The sequence below is a fragment of the Podarcis melisellensis genome (assembly GCF_964234715.1).
Source record: "Podarcis melisellensis genome assembly, chromosome: 10".
In the NCBI taxonomy this organism is placed as follows: Eukaryota; Metazoa; Chordata; class Lepidosauria; order Squamata; family Lacertidae; genus Podarcis; species Podarcis melisellensis.
In genome coordinates, this window is record NC_138542.1 from 46,545,522 (window position 1) to 46,569,232 (window position 23,711).

The window sequence follows — 23,711 nt, forward strand, 5'->3', positions numbered from 1 at the left end:
GTCTTCGCCCTTTGATGGGTATTTTATCTGGTTGCTGTCAATCTGTGTAGATAATACAAAAAAAATTCCTTCCAGTAGCACCTTAAAGACCAACTAAGTTCTTGGTATGAGCTTTCATGTGCATGCACACTTCTTCAGATACATACAGTGTGCATGCACACGAAAGCTCATACCAAGAACTAACTTAGTTGGTCTTTAAGGTGCTACTGGAAGGAATTTTTTTTGTTTTGACTATGGCAGACCAACACGGCTACCTATCTGTGCAGATAATGTTTTCCTGCCCTTTTGTCTTAGTCTGATGCAGTTTATCTGGCTAAGTTTGCAGTTCACAATTAGCTGCTGAGGGGATCAGCCTGTGCCCCAACAATTATAATGATATTCATGTGTGAGTGAATCTAGTAGTTCTGGGCAGGGGGAGAAAGAACAGCAGGGGTAGGAGCTTCATGTCTTGCTGTTCAGTGAAGTGTTTTCAATTGTATATGTTTTCTTTTTTAAGAAGCGCACTACTTAAAAGGTCTTGTAATGAAAGGCTTTCTATATCTGAACTAAAGCTTTTTGCTGTTGGGGGCAGATACCAAAACGAATGATCTAAAATACTTTTGGTGATATCTAGGGATTGCTATGCTGCCATTTTGACCTGGATGTGATTATTCATGGTTTAATAATATCAAGATTTGACTCCTGGGACATGACTTAAACAGTAATGACCCTGAAAAGCAATGGAAAATGTAAACTGATATAAAATGCTACCCGCCTGGTTATTCATTTGCGATAGGTGCTGTTTCTTAAACTTTTCATAATCTGCACTGGCTTCCTGTTTCTAGGTTCAGCTCCAAGTGCTGGTTCTGATCTTTGCAACACTTAAAAAAAACTTCAGATATAAGTAGTTTTTAGTTCAAATTGCAATACAGTGCAACATATCATAAATAAAGAAAAAATATACGGTAATTAAAAACCATACAGTATCTAGCACAACAAATTACAATTTCTACAACAGGCGGAAAAGTCATTAAGTAGTCTGTCAAGACACTCAGCAATCTTCAAATAGTCTATTGGGTGGGGAACCACTGATTTAGTTTTTCAGCTTTGATTTTTTTTTTTTACTAGTAATAAGAATTATTTATTTATATGACACCCATCTGACTGGGTTGCTTAATTAAAACATTAAGCGCAATAAAACAACAAACATTAAAAACTTCCCTATATAGGGCTGCCTTCAGATGTCTTCTAAAAGTCAGTTGTTTGTTTCCTTGACATCTGACAGGATGACGTTCCACAGGGTGGGTGCCACTACCAAGAAGGCCCTCTGCCTGGTTCCCTGCAATTTCACTTCTCGCAATGAGGGAACTGCCAGAAGGCACTTAGAGCAGGATCTCAGTGTCTGGGCTGAACGATGGGGGGTAGAGACGCTCCTTCAGGTATACAAGGCCCAAGCCATTTAAGGCTTTAAAGGTCAGCACCAACACTTTGAATTGTCCTTGGATACATACTGGACACGGATGGCGCTGTGGGTTAAACCACAGGGCCTAGGGCTTGCCAAATCCCCGCGATGGGGTGAGCTCCCGTTGTTCGGTCCCAGCTCCTGCCAACCTAGCAGTTCGAAAGCACAAAGGGCAAGTAGATAAATAGGTACCGCTCCAGCGGGAAGGTAAACGGCGTTTCCTTGTGCTGTTCTGGTTCACCCGAAGCGGCTTAGTCATGCTGGCCACATGACCTGGAAGCTGTCTGCGGACAAACGCCGGCTCCCTCGGCCAATAAAGCTAGATGAGCGCCGCAACCCCAGAGTCGGTCACGACTGGACCTAATGGTCAGGGGTCCCTTTACCTTTACCTTACATACTGGGAGCAAATGTAGATATTTTAGGACCGGTGTTATATGGTCCTGGTGGCCGCTCCCAGTCACCAATCACCACATTCTGGACTAGTTGTAGTTTCTGAGTCACCTTCAAAGGTAGCCCCACATACAGCACATTGCAGTAGTCCAAGTGGGAGATAACCAGAGTACGTACCACCCTGGCAAGACAATGCGCAGGCAGGTAGGGTCTCAGCCAACATACCAGGTGAAGCTGGTGGGCAGCTGCCCTGGACACAGAATTGACCTGTACCTCCATGGACAGCTCTTAGTCTAAAAACGACTTGCAAGCTGCGTACCTGGTCCTTTAGAGGCCCAGTTACCCCATCCCTCCCCCATTTTGTGAGCTGTTTCTTTTTCAGTTTTAAAATGGGATAAAAGTTTAAATTCGAAGGTACTGCTTTTGCTGTTGGGGACTGATACTGCAGTAAGGTTGATACTGTTCTTCCAGGTGTCAGAGAGAAAATTCTGTCTTTGAAAGGACAAGAACAGCTCATGCAAAAGAAGAGCCCGTTTCAGATGTCACCACACTGGCAGAAACCGCTATTTGCAAGAACTACTATTTGCAAAAATTGCAGGCCAGCTGCAATGCAGAAAAGACAATTAATGTGAAGGACATCAAGGCTAGTTTAAGGATGCTCATCAGTAATTGGAAGGTAAAATAGGCCTTACTTTCTATTTTTGGTAATGTCTGCAGGATGTGGCTGAAGATGGAACAAAACCCACAAAACTAGTTCAGTACACCTGGGACGCTCCCAGACTCTAACTGATATTCATAATATTGGATTTTAAGTTATTATTGTTGTTATTATTATTTATTTATTAAATGTGTATAGCGCACTTCATCCAAAGATCAAAAATACAAAATGAGAACACAAAATACATAATAAAAACAATAGAAACAAACCAACAACCTTCCCTGCCCCCACAAACATGCTTTTGCCTGGTGCCTGAAGATATGCAACGAAGGCTACAGGCGAATCTCCCTGGGGAGAGCATTCCACAAACAGAGAGCCACTGCAGAAAAGGCCCGTTCTCGTGTTGCCACCCTCCAAACCTCTCATGCATGTGGCACCTTAAGAAGGGCCTCAGATTATGAGTGCGGGGTCCAGGTCAGTTCACTTTGAATTGGGCCTGGAAACTAATTGGCAACCAGTGCAGTCAGGCCAGGATCAGTATAATGCAGGCAACTCTTTATTTACACAGGGGTTGCATTTTGGACATTCACACCCATCAGCGGAGGGCACACAAGCACGTTCCGCCCTCTTCCGGGTCCAAAATGACCTGTGCATCGGTGGTTGTGTGTCAATGAAATACATGCAGAATGGTCACCACCTGTATACTCAAACCATCTTGCCTTGAGCAACCTGGCTGTTGAATTCTGCACCAGTGGAAGTTTCTGAATCACTGTAGTTTTAGTCATTGAAAAATTGATCCAGGAAGTGGTCAGTTGATTCTTAACCTGCCAGTGGAGTGACCATCCTATCTATATCTAGAAACTGGGTCCCCATGGCCAGTTCATGATTTTTAAAACTGACAATCATTTATAAACTTCTCTTGACAATATTAGTCTTTTGTTATGGGGTAACAGGACAGTCCTATGCAGTAAATTCAATAGAGTTTACTTCCCAGTACGTGTGCTTAGGAAAAAAGTTGTATTGTATGAATATGCATCTACTGGTTATTCTAGCAACATATTTTTATTTTAAATGTCACTGAAACATTTTATTCAGAGATTTCTTTGTTTAATCAGCATATCTCTTCATTTTATGTGTAGCCCATATGAAATTCTAAATTATTGTTGTTGGTGTCCATCTGTTGGGAGTGCCACGTAATCTGCCTAATTTAGAGGCACCTTCCTGCTTACCCTGGTTCATGGCTCAAAGGGCTTTGGGAACAGCAGACAATCTGGCAAATAAGAGTTACGTCAGAGCTTCTGCTGGGTCCTATATCACTGTGGGGGTGAGAGCTCTTCTCCTTCCAGCCTGGTGAGTACTTGAAAGCCTCTAAGTTTTCTAAAGAAAGGGAATAAATATAAAAAGCATAATACAAAGACTATTGTTTATCTTCTTGACCTCCTTGGACTCTTCACATAGGTATTAATCTGATGACGGAGACAGGCAAAATACTGCAGCAAAGGGTCTGAATATCTTGTGGATAGTTCTTCTCTTAACGCTGCTTAAATTGGATTTTGGTTTTGGTGTGTTTTGCAACAGTTTCACATTACTGCTGACTCAAGTTGAAATATTTATGCACTGGCATCCCTGGGGCATTTCCCAAACTTTTGATACCTGTGGAACAGGGTTTTAATTCTTTCATTTTTCTTTGATCAAAACTGAATTTCCATCCTAAAGCTTTAATTAAGGGTAAATAATAATAAATAATAAAGGGTAAATGTATACATTGTCTTTGATCCCAGAACCATGGGCAGGAATATTGCTGGGATATTCAGTGCATTTCATATACTGCTGCCTCTCATCATTCTTTGTCCAGTCAGGGACAGGGCCATGATTTCTAGCAATGCTTCTAGAATTCCCTCATACCCTCCAGGTGTCACATGGGCTGCACTGGGGAATTCCTGCCAGTCTTTAACACTGGGGATAAGGAATGTGTGGCCAACGGCTGTGTTTGCACTCCAACTCCCATCTGCCCCAGTCAATATGGCCAGTGGTAGGAGATATTTGGAGTTACAGCCCAGCAACCTCTGAGGTGCCACTAGCTCCCCATCACAGCTTATGCCCGCCTTTAGATGACGTCGCCCACTGCCCACAAAGTGGCAGAAAGGGTAGTGAAGGAAACTCTGTGGAGTCCCTGTCTACACAAAGAGGCAAAGAGTGATGGATGCATCCAGGAATGCACCTTAAACTACGGTACTTAGGAAATACTGTATGTTCTGACTCCTCTTATGGTACACTAATGGAAGGGAGGGGCCATAGATCAGTGGTTGAGCCCATGCTTAGCATGCAGAAGGTTCCTACTTCAATCCCTGACATCTCCAGGTAGAACTGGAAAGACCACTCTCCAAAATGCTGGAGAGCCAGCCAGCCAGCGAAGACCAGAAAAAGCTAGATGGACCAATGGTCTAACATGGTAGAAAGCAGCTTCTACATGTTTACAAGTGATCCTAAGCTACTACCACTTGGCTCTTTACCTTATACATGTTTCCTGCCCTTTGTGGTCAAGTCCACCTTTCTAACATTTCTAAGAAATCATTGCAAATGGCTCTCATTTTATTTCAGCCACAATGTCATACAAACTATGACAGCTTAAAGAGCAAGCAAGCTAGCCTGCCGACTTTGACCCTTTCCTCCCCATCTTCCTTGCTTGGAAGCATCATGCAATTAGAAATTAATAGGTGCAAGAATCAAAGAGATATAAGCAGAACCGATAATTTTCCTCTTTTATCTGTCTCTCCACGACTTGTTGCCAAGAAAATGAAGCAGAAAGAGCCAAAGTCCACCAGCTCTACTCAGGCAGGCAGCCTGAGTTGCATTCTCCCCAGGATCAAAACGGCATGCTGTTAATGGGTTTCCATCTGATATCTTCTAGTCAGGAGTTAGGCACTATCAGCAGGAGTTGCCGGAAGATAAACAAGGAGCGATCTTCAGAAGAGGTTATGGCAAACTTCCAACAGTGCAATAACAACAGCCCTTGGGACTACGACCTAGTTCTCACTGAGTGGTAAGATTTCAAGTGGGAGAATTGTATGACTAAATGATCCTCCATACAGTAATCCTGTGAGCCCTCTGCCTTCAGTGGTATACAGTACTATACAATACTCAGACAAGGGGTTTTACCACTGCAACAAGGCCTAAACATCCAGCTTTCCCGACAACCAGATTGTCTCCAAATCCACCCACTAGGAACACACACACCTTCCTCCTTAATACTGTTGCAAAAGTTGGGTACCACCCCACCCTCTGCTCAGTGATAGGAAGATCCCAGGGGGTTCCAGGCATTCCCCCCCCTCCAGTCTGTGTTACTTTGGCCAATCCCATCACCTCAAACAGACACCCCAACACCTTGGCAATATCTGTCTCCCCAGGCCAAAAGATTCCCTTCAACACCTTTTGTCATGTTAACAGATTTGCTCTTCACTAGACCAGTCAGACTGGTTTGCATAAGACAGGAGGAATTCCTTGTCTGGCACAGCTTGTAAAGGTAAAGGTAAAGGTAAAGGGACCCCTCACCATTAGGTCCAGTCCTGACTGACTCTGGGGTTGCGGCACTCATCTCGCGACCCGGCGTACAGCTTCCGGGTCATGTGGCCAGCATGACTAAGCCGCTTCTGGCAAACCAGAGCAGCGCATGGAAACACCATTTACCTTCCCGCTGGAGCGGTACCTATTTATCTACTTGCACTTTGACTTGCTTTCGAACTGCTAGGTTGGCAGGAGCTGGGACCGAACAACGGGAGCTCACCCCATCGCGGGGATTTGGCAAGCCCTAGGCCCTGTGGTTTAACCCACAGCGCCATCCGTGTCCAGTATGTATCCAAGGACAATTCAAAGTGTTGGTGCTGACCTTTAAAGCCTTAAATGGCTTGGGCCTTGTATACCTGAAGGAGCGTCTCTACCCCCCATCGTTCAGCCCAGACACTGAGATCCTGCTCTAAGTGCCTTCTGGCAGTTCCCTCATTGCGAGAAGTGAAATTGCAGGGAACCAGGCAGAGGGCCTTCTTGGTAGTGGCAACGGGAGCTCACCCCGTCACGGGGATTCGAACCGCCGACCTTCTGATTGGAAAGTCCTAGGCTCTGTGGTTTAACCCACAGTGCCACCCGCATCCCAAATCTCAATTAATGAAAATCCTACCATTTACTAATTTCTAGGGTTTAGGGGGATCACCCCCCAAAATCTATAACAATACTCTTTCCACTACATCTGCAGGCAGAGAAGGGTTCACTACATTCATGTATTAATTTGAGGGAGGCTCAAGAACTATGGTGATTAAGAAGATACTCAGCATAGGAAAAGACAGGTAAAGCATCTGCTGGGAGAGACTCCTGTCTGAAACCTTGCAGAGCGGTTGCCAGTCAGTGTGGATAATTCTAAGTTGGAGTTTTGCCCTTCAGGCATAGATGTTCTTCAGCAGTTTTTAAGATGAAGGAAATTCCTTCATGTCCAGACACAATTATCTATGCCTGAAGAAAAGAAAAACAACCCTCTAAATTTGCAACTAGTAAAACTTATCAAGTGGAAAGCATTTAATGTATCCTATTACAAAGGTTTTTTTAAAAAAACAAAACAAGAATTTGCTTTAATAATAAAAAGGCAGCAGCTTGAAGTAGGTTTAATAAAGAGACCCAGACAGAGGTTATCAAAAAAGGCCAGAAAACCTTGTTCTGTTTCTTAATGCTTGTGAAACATGAAGACCTTTGGCAAAGTGCATTCACAGCTATCCTAGTAGGAATACACCTGGGCTATTAAATTCAGAATGATTTTCAGAATGACAACCCTGGGCATCAAAGGAAATGCAGACCAAAATGTTCCAGTGAAATAAATGCTGCTTCCAAAGTAACTAAAGGCAACAAACCTATGCATGTGCATAGGCAACTTCCAAGAAAGGCTCATTGACTTTAAAAGGAGAGACGTACGATCCGGTAAGTGTGCATAGGATTGCAGGCTAAATGAGTTATGTCAAATTAAAACCATAAATCAGTAGAGATCTCTAAGATGTAATAAGTTTCAAGCCAGAGGGTGTGAGGCTGCTTACTTAAACTCCAGTTCGGGGGTCAAGAACAAGTTGCCGGAGTTTCTTTCGAAATTTTTATGCACGACATTTAATTATGTGCATAATTATTTTTATACACAACATTTCATTATGAAGGCAGTGGACAGTATGGGGAGGTCTATGCAAGCTATGGATCAGAAAATGAGGAAGGAAGGGGACAGGGCAGAAGATGACCAGCAGAAGCAGAGACTAAAGTTATCTTACATCTCCTTCCTCTACCTTATGAAGCAATTCATTTCCAGATAAAAGAGAAGTAGCATTGCACAGCAGATAGAAGTCTTTGGTTTGCCTCCATTAAGAACTCTCTAGACAAGGCACTATTTCTTCCAGTCAGCTCTCCATTGGCAATACAGGCATAAAACTGGCCTATCTTACAAGGCTAGCATAGGGCTGACCAAGAATGTGTGTGAAAAAGTGATCTGAGCTATATAGCCGGTTATTATTGAAAACCAAGGACAAAGTTTCTTTCCTGAAGCCAGGACAGCTAATGCCAGCAGTTGTTTGTGTAAGTAGCATTGCCAATAAGAACAAGACTGCCTATTCACCTAAAACCGCAAGCCAGGGGTCAGCAAACTTTTTCAGCTGTGGGCTGGTCCACTGTCCCTCAGACCTTGGGGAGGCCGGACTATTTTTTTGGGGGGGAGGGAATGAACGAATTCCTATGCCCCACAAATAACCTAGAGATGCATTTTCAATAAAAACACACATTCTACTCATGTAAAAACAAACTGATTCTCGGACTGTCCGTGGGCTGAATTTAGAAGGTGATTGGGCCGGATCCGGCCCCCGGGCCTTAGTTTGCATATCCATGCCCCAAGCTTTGGGGCACCCTTTGGCTAGATGGCCTTAGCAGGCTTGCCAGCCCAAGTAGCCCCATCAGTGTTGCTGCTGCCCATTCTCTTGCTCCGTGTCTCAGCTCAGTCTGCGCCACTGCCCAAAAAGAGAAGGCAAGGTGACACAGGCTGTTTCTCCTGTCGGGACCCATCAGAGGACAGGTGAACCAGCAACATGAGCAAGGAGTAGCAGCAGAATCAGGGGACTGTCAGTTGACTCCTGCTGGGATATAAGCGTCGCTCGAGGCCACAGGCTTCCAATTCTGGCCCTGCATTTAACTATTAGATCCACTTACCCAAACAAAATTTATCTCTGCCCATAGCTCCTCTTGTCCAGTCTCCTGCTGACGAGGTAGCAATAGCACCGCACTGTTTCTGTCCACCCAAGTGTCCCTCCTAATAACCTTTCTCATTCCATGCCACCAATTAGTGATATTGCCGCGCACACAAAATATAACCTCACCCGAGCCACCTCAGAGGCCAAGAAACATTGCTTCCAACAGTGCACACAAACCCCTTTGTTCACCAAGGCAACGTATTAAAAAGCAGGGTCAGCAACCTTTCTCAGCCATGGGCTGGTCCACTGTCCCTCAGACCATGTGGTGGGCCAGACTATATTTTGGAAAAAATAAAGAACGTATTCCTATGCCCCACAAATAACCCAGAGATGCATGTTAAATAAAAGGACACGTTCTACTCATGTAAAAACATGGATTCCCGGACCGTCTGCGGGCTGGATTGGGAAGGCCGCATCCAGCCCATGGGCCTTAGGTTGCCTACCCCTGTATTAAAGCCTCCCAGAAATCATCTTTTGGGCAGGAGAGTCTGCCACATTCTCAGTCTGCCACTCAGCTAAGAAGGGGATGAAGGCCCATTTTTCACTTACAGCTAGCCGGTCCAAGCAGAGAAGCCTTGATGGAGCTCCACTGGAAGGCAGGAGTGCTGCTCACATGACACCAAGTAGTTCTGGTGCAGGAGATGAGCCCCACTTAGGTTGGTGGTGGTTAGGCCTCAAACTTTCCCCACTGTTTCCTTATAACTACAACTGGGCCTAGGCCCGTGGATGTCACATTGTGAAAGACTCTTTTCATAGCATCCTGCTTGCAATCTTTTTTTCTTAAAAAGTTTGAAGACATTGGGAAGCACAGGAAAGCAGAAGCTTTCACAACTTGGTAGCAATAGTACCGGTATTTCGCCCTCTGTTATACACACATATACCACAACGAGGACTTCTGAAGGAAGTCCAGAAGTCCCTTTTCACAGCCGCAGCATTGAACACTACTGATAATAATTTTTATTAGTTTTCAATCACTATCCAATAATCGCCTCATTATAACAATACCAATTTATAATACAATTACTAATACCAGTCATTCAAATACTGAATTATATAATTTAGGTGCCCCCCCCCCCCCGCATGCTAGAATGGATGGTTTGAGGATTTTATTTCTGCGTTCCAAAATACTGAACACTATTATGGGTCATGACCATTGAAACATTGTTCTAAAAATATGAGGCAATCTCTCTGTTTCTCTCCCCCCCCCACACACACACACATACAAAATTTTACAACACATGAGTAGAGACCCTGGCCCAAATAGGATTATTTGATGAGGATACACAATTGTTCAAAGGAGGGCTTGCTTACCTTAAATTAACAGGTTTCTGAAAACTTGAATAATCATGGCCTGTGGATAATTAGAAAGACAGAAGCACAGCACTAAAATCTATAAATTGGCAGTTCAGCTTGGGGTTTATTTAGATATAGGAGCCCTCACTGATAAGCCCCCCCCAATGCTTCTGCATCGTCAGTGCCATTTTTCTAGAAAAAGAGGTGCCAGGACTCATCATGAACACCTCCCTTGTTCTCTTATGATAGCAATGGTGCCCACCTTAGAGGTGCTGGAACTGAGTTATGGCTGGGAAAAAGCCCTGGGGCATATACCTCACACTCTTAACTAGGGCTGCCATACGTCTGGAATTTGAGGGCGTGAGGGCGTGAGGGCGTGGAATCTGAAACGTGAGGGCGAGCCGGCGAAAAGAGGGCGAGCCCCCTCCGTGCCGGCTCTAAATAGGGCAAACCACGCCCCCCCAAACAGCCAGTGAATGGCTGGCTGGGGGGGGCTGGCCCGGCCGGGATTCCCCTGCTCTTGCGGGGGCTGGGACCAGCCCCCGCTCATGTGGGGTGGGCGTGAAGCCCGCAACCCCACCTCCTGGGCAGGCCGGAAGTGGCTTTCCCGGACATAGCCGGGATTCATCCGCCAAAAATGTTGTCCTTGGCCTAATTTCCGGAAATTGGCTCAATAACTTTGCCAAACCTTTGTGTCCAGATTTTCACTTTTTGAAATATGGCAACCGTACTCTTAACCATCTGCCTGGTGGGCAACTTTGTTGTTAAATCTGAATTCACCTCTGAGAGTATATATAGCATATAGCACACACTAGAAACCTTTGTTTCTAATCTGGATTTGACCTACCCACTGGCAGATGGATTCATATCCTAGGGTTCCAGTTGTCTCTCTCCCCTGTGGGAGACATCACTGCAATAAAAAATTCTTTCATTGGGGAAACTTGAATTATAGAAACTATTTGTCATAGCACCCCAAAGCTATCAAATTAAGATCAGCCTGCCCTGCTCCTAACCACACACAGAGTCACCTCTGCATCCTTACATACCAGAGATTCCTCATCTCAGAGAGGAAGAAACACTTGGCCTCTGGGTGGGCTGACATTCTGTAGCCTTCTCTCCCATTTTTCCTTTTTCCATTTCCTGAGATTAACATTGCAATGCAAGAAATGCCTCTGAATTGCAGGCGTGTGAGGCCAAAGTTCATCCAATGAAGCAATCAAGACATTTCTCCTTCACCCACAATTAAGAGAAAAACAATGCACAGGTAGAAAGGAGACAACAGACCGCAGGGCTAGTCTAAGTCACTTTGTTGTCTGAGACAAAGGAGATGGTGCCCTTTTCTGTTCCACACACAGAAGCTGCCAGCTGACTCTTAATTCAACAATGGTGATGGAGTAGTGCACCTAAAGCAATGGGCTAGTATAGCAGAACCAGGACATGCCATGTAGTAGTCAACCATTTCCCCTCAGTTGGAGGACAGAGCTGTGTAAGGGAGGCTTAGGGAGATCGGAAAAGAGGCTGCCACCATTGTCTCCAGCAGCTGCTGCCTGAACATGAACCAGTACTGACCGAACGTATGAAAATCAGAGAACTTAAAGGATCTTCCCACCCCCCAAAATAACTATGGAAACCAGAGGTCTCCTATAACACCTAGATGAAACTGCTGAGTGGGGTTATCTGGAGTTTTGGAGTACATTGTCAGCAATATGATGACAACACGCAGCTTTACTTCTCCTTTACATCTGCAGGTATGGCTGTGCAGGATCTCTGTCTTTCCTTGGTAATGGGCTGGATGAAAGCCAGGCTAAAGCTCAATCCAGGTAAGTGAGGCACTGCACTCCTATCTGGACAAGGATAGCTTAATTACTGTTGTTTATGCTCCGTTAACAGCTGGGTTAGATTACTGCAACACATTATATGCAAGGGCTGCCTCGGAAGGCGGTTCAGAAACTTTAGCTGGTATAAAATTTGGTGGCTGGGTTGCTCATGGGGGCAAGATGGTTTGAACATATTGTACTGGCTGCCAATTACAGTGGTATCTCGGGTTAAGAACTTAATTCATTCTGGAGGTCTGTTCTTAACCTGAAACTGTTCTTAACCTGAGGTACCGCTTTAGCTAATGGGGCCTCCTGCTGCTGCTGCAAAATTTCTGTTCTCATACTGAAGCAAAGTTCTTAATCCAAGGTACTATTTCTGGGTTAGTGAAGTCTGTAACCTGAAGCGTCTGTAACCCGAGGCACCACTGTATTATTTCCCTTCACCATGGAGGTTTTGGGGTGGGCTACAATTTTAAAAATGCAACTGTTAAAATAAAGATCAGTTAAAACAAATCACAGAATAAAATGGTAGGTCCTAAAATATATGAGTTGTCAAAGGCTAGGGGTAAAGAGGCACATCTTCAACATTCAATGAAAACTCCATAATGAAGGTGCCAGACACACTTCTGTGAGGAGGGGGCGATTCCACAGTTTAAGGAGTGCCACAAGGGTTGCCCTCCCCTGAGCCACCATCACCTCCAAACTTCTGAAGTCAGTGGAACTACCAGAAAGATCCCCTCTGCCTGTCTTCAAACAAGTGAGCCTGTGGGGAAGGCACAACAAGCCCTACAATCAGCAAAATATTACTAGTTTGTGCTGTGGCGAACATTAGGTGGTGTATTCAGATACATATGTCGGGTCAACGATGTACTGAGACAGTTTCATGGTTGTCATGAAGTTTTGGCTCAGCCTCAGCATGGATATTGGAAGTCCCTCAATACAATCATGAAAGTGTTCTCCATCATCACATTCAATATTACATTCTGCCAGCTTGGTGAAGGAGTTTGTAGTACAGTAAGGTAGACAGTGGACTAACAACATCCCCTTTCTGTCTCACTGGCCACAAACACCACAAGCAATCACTTGAACCCAGACACAGCGTGTATCAGTCTCACAGTGAGGTAGATGGATTTTTTTAAAAAATGGGTGATAGTGACCTCCCTTCCCTGCCTCTCTGACCTATAGAGTGGTGTTGTACTGAGCACCCAGGCAGACACAGCCGGGTTAGAGATGGGGAATCTGTGGCCTTCCAGATGTTGGACTCCATCATCCCTGATCATCATTGGCCATACTGGTTAGGGCTGATTTGGTTTAGAGTCCCACAAGGAGGCCACAGGTTCCTCATTCCTGATTTAGTGATTTCAGCATGTAACAATCAACTGAGCCAGTTAAGAGATTAGAAACCCATGCTTTTTTTTTTTTTTAGGTCAGCAATTTAATGAGCACCTTTTCCTGCAGCAGAATTTTGATTGCTAATAGTATAACACAGTCCTGTTACCTGGTAACCAAGAAACAGAAGCCAGAATTAAGCTACGGCAGAGAAGAGTCTGGGTTGTTTCCCAATGACTTCTATGGGACACAACATAAACAAACCTTATCCGAGGGGCATGTAATTGTTTTTGTTCATTACTATGTTTTGTGTGTTTCTATTGTAAATAAAATGAAGTGATCCTTGGTATAGAAATTTATTAAGTAAAAAAATAAAAATGTAAGGAGACTGGGAAATGAGAAAACATCTTCTCCAACTTCAAGATACTGGGGTCACCAATCACAGGGAGCAGATTGCCTTCTCCAACTAGCATCCCTGAATGCATTCTTGATTTTCTTTCCCACTTAAGTCAATGGCTCTGGCACTTGAGACATGGTCAAGGTAGGGCAAAGCCTGCCTTCTACTTGTGACACTGAGTCCCACTGAGTAGGGCCCTTCCAATACATAGATTCACTTTCCATCATACCCTTTCTAGTATGAGTAGCCAACATGGTGCCCTCTAGATAACCTGGAACTACAACACACATCAACCACAGCCAGAAAGACCAATAGGGACGATGGGTTCTGTAGCCCCAAAACATCTGGAGGGAACCATACTGACTACTCCAACCAACATCATAATGGCTCGTATTCTGCTAGCTGCTATTCTCTAATAATTTTTCAAGAAATAAACTCTCTTCAAATTATTACCTGAATTAAGACACCTAAATCTCCTTCTGAAAATTAAACCATTTTACAGGTTCATTCAACAGACAGCTGTAATTTATTTGGTACATGGGGAAATGACTAGATCTAAGCTATTTTAGATCTAAGCTATTATAAATCTGTGCTTATTGTCATTTTCCTAAGCAGTAAGAAACTGGGGCCAAGAGCAGTAAGGTTATCTTCTCCTTCCCCAAAATTAGGCCTTTTTATTGTTCAGAATTATCAAGTGATTTATACCATCCTGTCCTCACATCCGAAACATAATGGAACTTTAGTAAACAGGTCAACAATTACTGACATTGATGTTCACCTTGGGAGCTGAACAAACAAAGGATGCAAACAACTTGGTGTTATTCCTTACTAAGAAACTGCCCTTACAAGACATTCTCCAATATGTGATCTGGAAGCACAAGAAAGTAATTGGGATGTGTCTTGCACTCAGATATCTGTGCACACCAGTACAAGACACTTGAAAAATGAAACAGCAACCTGGGAACCACAGAACCTACTTATGTTCTAAGACATTTCTGCACCTGAGGCAGAAAATATAGAGAGGCTTTGCTCCTCATCCTGCTGCCCACCGGTAGTGAGAATCATAAAAATACCTATAATATTTTTAAATTAGTTTCCAAAGATTGCTTGAGGACTCCTTTTGGCATAACAGATGTTGCCTTAGAAAAATAAAACTTAAAATTATAAGAATGAAAACATTAGGAGTGTAATTATGCGCTCGTGAATAAGCCCCACTGAACATATTAAGACTTTTGAGCAATTGTGCTGTAGGTGTTTACCTTTTAAATTTTAAAGAGGGTGTCTCAAAATGGCTTTAGGAATGGGTTTTTCCTCTTCAGTGATGCCAGTGGGTGTCTGCAGACCCAGTATGCCCTGTCCTTCAAGGGGAAATGAGGACAGATTGTAGTGATGGGGCAAGTGATGCTCTACTTATCTCTTCCTACCCTACCCTGCTGAAATAACCACCTTGGGGTGGGGTTGCTGGTAAAATGAATTTACCCCACAACTGATGTGCTAATTTTCAATATATCACATGTATATTGTACAAGTGGCAACTGCATGTTTCCAGTGCAAGGAAATGATTCTTAAGAACACACAGGTTAAATGTCAAATTCATTCTACACTAGCAACACAACCATATGTAGTTCTATTATGTTTCTGCACACTAAGAGACTGGGTTCTGAACTCCACCTCTACCCCAAGCCAAAAAGAATACAGTGGCACCTTGGTCTACGAACTTAATGTGTTCCATAAGTCCGTTCTTAAACCAAAGCGTTCTTAAACCAAGGCATGCTTTCCTATAGCAGCGGGGGACTCAATTTACAAATGGAACACACTCAACAGGAAGTGAAACATGTTCTGCTTCCAAGACAAAGTTCACAAACCAAAACACCTACTTCCAGGTTTGCAGCATTCTTAATCCAGGTTGTTCGTAAACTAAGCTGTTCTTAAACCAAGGTACCACTGTATATAAATATACTTCCTTCCAGAATGAAGTCACCAACAGGCCTGCCTTTCTTTTAGCTGACTGCCCTGAAGTAACCCCAAAACTGTTTGACTAACAAAGGTAACAATGAACAAAGAACAATACATTACATGCAAATGTGTATTAAAAATTGTGATGGCTTCTCCTATGGTTCTATGGATACGTTGGACTACAACTCCCATGATCCCTGACCACTGGCCAAGCAGGTTGGGGTTGATGGGAGTTGCAGTCCAACAGGGGCTACAGGTTCTCTCTTGCTGCTCTAGAGAAAAGCTGCTTTAGACAATGTGAAGTGGAGAAACAGAGGGCAGGGATGCTTAACTCCCTATTACCCACTATTTTGAGTCTGACCAAACTGCGGGAGGCAGTGGAAGACAGGAGTGCCTGGCGTGCTCTGGTCCATGGGGTCACGAAAAGTCGGACATGACTAAACGACTAAACAACAACACCCACTATTTTCTGCTACAACTCTTCACCTTCTTTATTTCTTCCTTGAAAAAGATACATTTTTGTTTGATCAAAGTGGAGTTGGTCCCATCCAGTCACTTCCTTCTGTGCACAGACATCTAAATACAAACCGGTTCTCTCTTGTAAAATTCTCCTTTGTCATATTAACAGAGAGTCAGTCTTTGATTGGATTATGTCGCCCTGGCAGGTCAGTTCAGGCTGAAAACACATCCTTGTTTTACTGCCGTTTCTTCTCTGAAGAACTCCATGTTTATGCCCTTTTATTTTTCACTTTGCATTTGACTTAATGAGGCCATATATCTTCGTTTTGGTACGGAATGTTTAGTTGTGTTTTGAGGACTAATCCTCCGGGCCAGATACAACATTTTTAAAAAGCTGTTCTTGAAGACAAAGCAGGAAGTTATCTGTTCTTGTTTAAGCCCTACTTCCCAATGAATGCCCATAAAGATACTTTAGTGCTTGTTTTTCAAATAAGGAAACCAACTTGGCTTTAATGGCTTCTGCTGTGTCCAACCAGATCAGGCCACTTCAGTATTGCTGCTGTAGCAACTTTCTTTGGGATAATTGGGACGTAACCACCCAAAAGTCACAAAAGGAGTCTAACTTGGGGAGGGGGGCAGTGGAATGAGGTGCAAAGACATTTTAAAGGGCATAATGATGCAGAGTTTCAACAGTTTCAATGATTTCCTAGATCAAGTAGTCTTGAAGGAGCTCCTGTAATTTTGCTACGGTTACAAAGCACCTTTGCGGGAGGGGTGTTTTAAAACTGGCCTTTAGAAAGCAAAGCAATTTTCTTAATGGATGGCTTTTCTGTGGGGCAGGTTTCTGGAAAGAGGGGCTCAGAAAGTGGAAGGCACTGCAAAGCACAAATGACAGGATCACTGCTGGGGGCGGCGGCGGCAACAAACACACACATCCCCTGGTCACTTGAGGTTTGGCAGCAGGATCACTTTCCCACAGTAGCAGCTCTATTACTGTTTTGGAATAGAGCAGTCACTCCACCTCCCCTTCCCTCTCACCCCCCCTCCCTTTCTGTCTGCACGGGTCCCAACTTGGCTCCTTCTCTGCTTCAATGAATGTTTGGGGAGAAGCCAATCCTATGCAAAAAGCATTCCCTGTCGCTCTCTCTCTGAACCCCCCTCCCACTCACTACACACACACACAGACAGGGGAAAACCTGACTCCACACTTTAATCTAAGGGGGTCTCTCTCTCTCTCTTCCTCCGCCCCACCCTTTCCTCTAATCACAATCCAAAGGTAGCAGGGGAGCAAAGCCCCTTCCAGTATGCATTACTTTTGCTCGAGGGAGATTCACTTGATCCAAGAAGTGGCCTTATTTATTTTTCCAGCCTTCTTTTGTTCTCCATTTCCTCCTCATGAGCTCTGGCAAGACCCAGCAAATCACCTCATCCCCAGCAATTCTATAAGATTAACACACACACCCCACACACATTTTTAAGAATGATTAGCCAATGGGAGAAATAATGAAATACCCCACACTAGGGATGGCCATGGAATCTGTTTTAAATGGATTTATTTATACATGGAATTTGGAGGTTCTGATCAGACTGTGTTTTGCTCACATCACTGCTTCTTGTGTAATATGCCAATTTATGTCCAAGCTGTGTGTGCATTGTTGTGGTTGTTTAAAAGTCCAACTAATTATGTGCAAAATTAAATGGGGGGGGGGGAATCTAAAGCTTCATGCTGTACTATATTTCTCCAGCACAATTCCACCCACTCACACAGTTATACATATTGTTGTATGATGTGCTGGTTATTTTAGGAAGCCAGGAGTGGATATGTATACATCATTATATGTATAATAGTTCATATATGAGAACTGTTAGTATTTTTAGCAAAAGGGTCCTTATGAAGATTAGGAAGCAAGACAGGAATTAGAAAAAAACCATGCAGATAAACTCGTCATTTGAGATTTGCAAAAAAATCCATCCCTCCCTGGGCTGCCACATATGTAACCAACAAAGTCTGATGAGTTGACTTAAAAGAGGATGTACTGCCCACCTAGTAGATTTCTGCTTGGGCGATATCCATCTTCTTGCAAATAATGGCCTTGCAGCTATAGGACCCTAACCAATAGGATTAAAGTTCTGTAGAAGCTAGCTAGTTAACAGTTTCTGCACAGTAGTGACCGGCACAACATACCCCCAAACCAGGTTTTACAATTGCTAAGCCTAAAGCGAACATTTTGTAGCATATTAAACTCATAAGCAAGGCTTAGGCACTGAGTTTTAAGAAACCTCTCAGTAATTTCAGAGGAAAAGGGGGGATATACACTGAGGGTCTTTGAACTATGATAGAAGTATCGTCCACATGATTCAAGCCAAGTGCAGATTTGGCAAAGATTCCCCTGAATCTACATTCTCAGCACACCAAATTTGGATATATCTCAGAATTGCCTCCTCTAGAGATGTATGTTTTTGACCTCAGATATAACTTTCTAATAGTAGGTGGCGAGAAAGCCAGGAGGACTAGGATCACGTTCACACCATACATTGAAAACACTATGTTACTACCTTAAACAGTTGTGGCTTCCCCAAGGAATTCTGGGAGCTGTAGTTCAGTAAGGTAGCTAAGAGTTGTTAGGAGGCCCCTATTCCCCACACAGATCCACAATTCCTGGAGTTTCCTGTGAAGAGGGATCTATTGTTAATGTGGCTAATTTTCATACTCAAGATCAGCCTCATTACAGGGTGGGCTTCAAGCTGTCATGCGCCACCACCCTTCAGGCAGGGATGTGGAAGTGCAGTTTTAGTGGCAGGAAATGCTATGGTCAGATTTTGTTCACAGTGTGCTGCCCATGATGCAATAACTTCACCGTTGGGATTTGAGAATTGTTTCCAAAAGAACACAGAGTCTATGCAGCATTAAGCACAAACTACTTTCTGGAGACAATGGGTGTTATGTACGGAGTTGAATAGGATCTAAAATGCAGCAGTCTGATTGGTCCTAGAACAATAGGATTCAGAATGCAGCAGTCTGATTGGTCCTAGAACAATGCAGCAGTATGATTGGTCTGCAGGAGCCACCCAATCCACCTCCAGATAGAAGTGAATCCACAATCTGATTGGCCTTCAGGAGAATTCCGGAATTAGCAAATCACGTGCAGCCCATTGTGTAAATAATGTATAGCGTTTCCCAACCTTGGGCCTCCAGCTGTTTTTGGACTACAACTCCCATCATCCTTAGCTAGCAAGACCAGTGGTCAAGGATGATGGGAATTGTAGTCCAAAAGCAGCTGGAAGCCCAAGGTTGGGAAACACTGAAAAGCAGATACTTTGAGGGGACTTCCATTCCTCCTCACCACTATGAGCTGAATAAAGAGCATGAAATCCACTCTCGACTCTGAGTATATTTCAATGGACACCCTACAACCTAGGAAGATAGCAGTGCCTTATACCAGAACCTGCCTTACAAGGGCAGGAGCCATAGCTCAGTAGAAGAGAACATGCAGGAAGCCAAAGGTTCAAACTCCAGCATCTCCAATCAGGGCTGGGGGAAAACACTTTTTCTGAAATCCCAGAGAGCCGCTGTCAGGCAGTTTAGAGAATACTGAACAAGACAGACTGAGAAAGGAGAACATGTCAAACCTTCAGAACATTTCAGTCTACCAGAACACTCTGCCACTGATACCAAGGTGGACATACTTGAGCAAAGGAATTTCAAACATAACATTCACACAGCGCAGTTGCATAAGTGTTACAATCCAGTCTTGTTAGCCCTTTTGACAGATCTGAAAAAGGCTGGAGTTACAACAATGGAGCAGCAACATTTACAGAGCTTACCAAATCAACATAAATTATATTAGATACTATGTTTCCATTTTTCCACAGCATCACTTAAATAATTAAAGGTGAAAAAGTTTTCCAAATGCTCTTTTTAAGCACCTGTTTTAAGCCCATTGTATTGCTTCCTTATGAACGCAAATGGGGAATTTATGATAGATAATAGTACAGTAATTGACCCTTGGGTAGCCTCTCAATCGACCCATTTCAGTTTCTGTTCTCACAAGGTGAGGGGGGGACTTCAATTACTAGTGTCCTCTCAATTTTTAATAGCAAAAAGGAAGTGGGGGGGGGGAAGAAACTAGCAATTAAGCCCTCCCCTCACGCAGGAACAGAAACTGACACTGTGGGGATAGGATATCACTAATCCTCCTCCTACAGTCATTGAGAAGGAAATCAGGCCAGCTCTACAAAGGGAGAAGCTTTAATAAGCATTACTGGAAACCTTTGCTGAATGGGACTTACTCGGGAATTAATACAGGAGGAGTTTGGCCATAAGGAAGGGCCCTGATGGACAACTGGGCGCTTTATCAAGTGCTTGTGTGGAACCTCCCATTTTAATTCGGCTTCCAGCTAATTGAGGAAAAGAAATGCCTTAGCAGCACTCAGAAAAAGGAATCTAGAATGGAAGCGGCCTTTTGTCTCACAGCATGCTGATATTTTGCTGCAGTGTACCCAGAGGCCATTTCATACATTACAGGAAGTGAAAAAACACCACATTTCTATGGCCAGCAAACTAGTCTTTTAGTGGCTTTAAAACATCTGTGCTTCAGAAAACTTGTGGTGAAATGTACGCACCAAGCCTCAAGCCAACTGCATCTCCTGAGAGTGGGTTCACTACTTAATTTTAGATGTGCAAATGCCCTTCAGCTGTTGACAGGAAATGTGTGGTCCCACTGTGTCAAAACAAAGTCCTAAACCAGCCAGTCTGAACCACTGCACAGCCAGTACACCTAGTTTGTCTGCAAGCCACCAGCCCAGTCTCCACCGGTCTGGTGGCTTCCAGATGTTGTGGACCACAACACCCATCAGCCCCAGCCAGCAAGGGAATACTTTGAAGAACATCTACCAGGCAAAGAAGTGGGGGGGGGGGAGCAAATGCAAAGAGGCAGTAAAGCCACTCTGATTTCAGCTGCTGAGATATAAATCACCAGGACCCAATAGCACTATCTCCAGTATTTACAGGAAACCAGAAGATGCTGTTCCACTGCACAAATAGCCTATAAATGATGTACAAGCTTGTTTAATAATGCAAAAGCCATCCTATAGCTCTCCTGGCCGTTCCAAATGCAGGTGTGGCCACAAAACAATGGCAGGAACTGGTGGGAAAGCAGGATTCATTTGGATCATGCACTCATGAAACAAAAAGACTTTTAAAAAATGACAACAGGGCTAGTAAGCAGTGGGGAATGGCCATATGGCAAAGGGTTTAAAAAAGATCCTGCCCCCCCCCCAGTTACAATCAAGGAGCTGCTGCAGCTGCAAAGAGACATGGCTAGCCACAAGCCTGAGATACTAAAATAAAATCATGCTCAAAGTAGGAATGGCAGAGAGATTTGCTTCAATTCTCCTTTAAAGGTGAAGCTGCTTTATCGGCACTTTCTGAAGCAATTCAGGACCCGAAACAGCCATCCTTCCAAATTTGCACTTTCCCAAATTTTGCTAAGCAGTAATGTGTACAATAACGTACATGATGCAGTAAAGTGTGCACAAAAATGCATATATTAGCAAACATAACATAAAATTGCAATATATTGGGGGAAATTGCTTTGCAAAAATGTATATGTTCTGCAAAATTACGGTACATACAAACATATTAGGAGAAATTTGCTGGTGAAGTTCCCTTAGGTCTTTAAAAATAATTTGCAAACTGATGTGGAAATGTGCAAAAAGTGAACTAAAGATTGGAAAAGTGAGAAACTAAAATTGACACATTTGCCCACCAGATTCACATGTCATTTGAACACTGGATTGTAGCAAACATCTCTCTTCAGACTCTCTCCTAGGGCTTTAGTTTAGGATGATGGAAACAACACACACAGGATCACAGAATTGTAGAGTAGCAAGGGATCCTAAGGGTCATTTAGTCACATTCCCTACAATGCAGGAATTTCACCTGGATCATACATGACAGATGGCCACCCAGTCTCTGCTTAAGAACCCCTAAGGAAGGAGAGTCTACAACCTCCCCAAGGAGTCCATTCCACTGTCAAACAGCTCTTACCATCAGCAAGTTATTCCTGATGTTATTCCTGATGCCATTGGTTCAGGTCCTACCCTCTGGAGCAGGAAAAAGCAATCTGGCTCCCTCCTCTAAGTGATAGCGCTTTAGATAGTTTAAGAAGGCTATCATATCTCTTCTCAGTCTCATTGAAAGAAGACAAAAGTAACTATGCCAGGTATTCAAGATAAGGCATCACCCACCTAGGTTGCACAAGGCCCAGTTCACACATTGCAGAAGAGAATAAACCTCCTCACATTTCTACCACAAACTGACAGCATCTCCCCCACCAAAAAACTGTTCCCAATCTCTGCCGATCCAGATATTTTGAGTGAAGAAGGAAGAGGAATATGTAACAACATTGTTAATTAATAACTGTACATTGCTTCACTCTACTTCCTCTAGGGCATAAAAGATTGACTCTATCCCTGAACCGGCCTGACCTTCGTAATTAGCCTCCTTTATGGCGATGCCTACATTGCTCTTTTGTGCTGGGCAAATAGTCAACACAGAGCATCCTGCCTTTCCCCAAAGGGCTACCCCTTTAAGTAGTTCTCGTATGTCCAACGTAACCTCAGCCAGAATGTGCTTGGTCTGTTTCCTCTCTCGCTAGCAGGGATGCGTCAATTTTGGTTTCTCTCGGTTTCTTATTTTTTATTCTTAATTTCAGTTCTTCATATTTCCACATCTGTTTGCATTAAAAAAAAAACCCTCATGAAAACTAATTAGCATTACGTGAGAATTTCTCCAAATAGACTCATTTTTTGAAAGCTATTTCCCCATAGATATTGCATTTTGGTGTGGTATTTTCACCATTGTATGTATTTTAATGCAGACTTCACCTCAGTATATGCACTATTGTACATGTCATTGACTGGAGAGCTGCACTAAAAATTTAGAGAATTGCAAATTTTGAAGGATGGCTCTGTGTTTCATTTCATGTATCATTTTGGAAAGTGCAAATAATATAGACTCACCTTTAAATGTGAACTGGTTTTTCCAGGTTTTTCTTAATCTGCCTTCTCATGTTAAAGACTATGCAAGTCTGGTGAAAACAGGCTGTTTATGGCATCTTCAGTTATGTAGTCACTGGGCATAACTTTATGACCACTGTTCCATAGCAACTGTTGTTATACTTCACCGTATAGATGGGTTTATGAAGCATTTGTGTATCCTTCTGCTGTGCTGAAGAAGAATTCCACAAAACAGTGGGCATATCTAGAATCACTGTTCACAATGTCTGTTTGCGAACTACTTCGGCAGCATTGGACATCATAAACAAAGCCTTACAGCCTGTTTTCACCAGATAAGAATCTGATACATTGCTTCTTTCAGAGACTTGCAGTCTTCAAAGACTTTCAGAGACTTATAAGACTTATGGTTATCTGGTTTTATGTTTTCAAGAGAATCCATTAGAGTGCATATTTTGTGACTTTCAGAGATTCATAAGTTTTCTGTTTATGTGTTTTCATATACGGTATTTCATGTTATATAAAGAGCGTATATTGATATCGTATCATTGTATTTGATCATCGTGTTGCCTTCGATATTACTGACTATTGTTTGCAACACAGGGGTTAAATTGTTTGTTTACTTCTCGTGTTAAAGGGCCAGAACAAGGGTAATCTCATTTTCTGCTTGGTTCATAGAGAATTTTTGCTC

General features: G+C 43.4%; 1 protein-coding gene across 2 annotated transcripts in view; it reads right to left on the minus strand.

Annotated features, from left to right (window-relative positions):
• The window catches only part of MGAT3 (beta-1,4-mannosyl-glycoprotein 4-beta-N-acetylglucosaminyltransferase), a 46,058-nt gene that overhangs the window by 8,227 nt on the left and 14,120 nt on the right, over positions 1 to 23,711 (minus strand). Inside the window, exon 1 of one of the 2 annotated variants that reach the window (XM_081928334.1) lies at positions 9,302 to 9,791. The exons of the other annotated variant lie outside the window; for it this stretch is intronic. The gene's annotated coding sequence lies outside the window, so the exon portion shown is untranslated. Of the gene's footprint in view, positions 1 to 9,301; positions 9,792 to 23,711 lie in introns of those variants that run through there. 2 annotated transcript variants of the gene reach the window in all.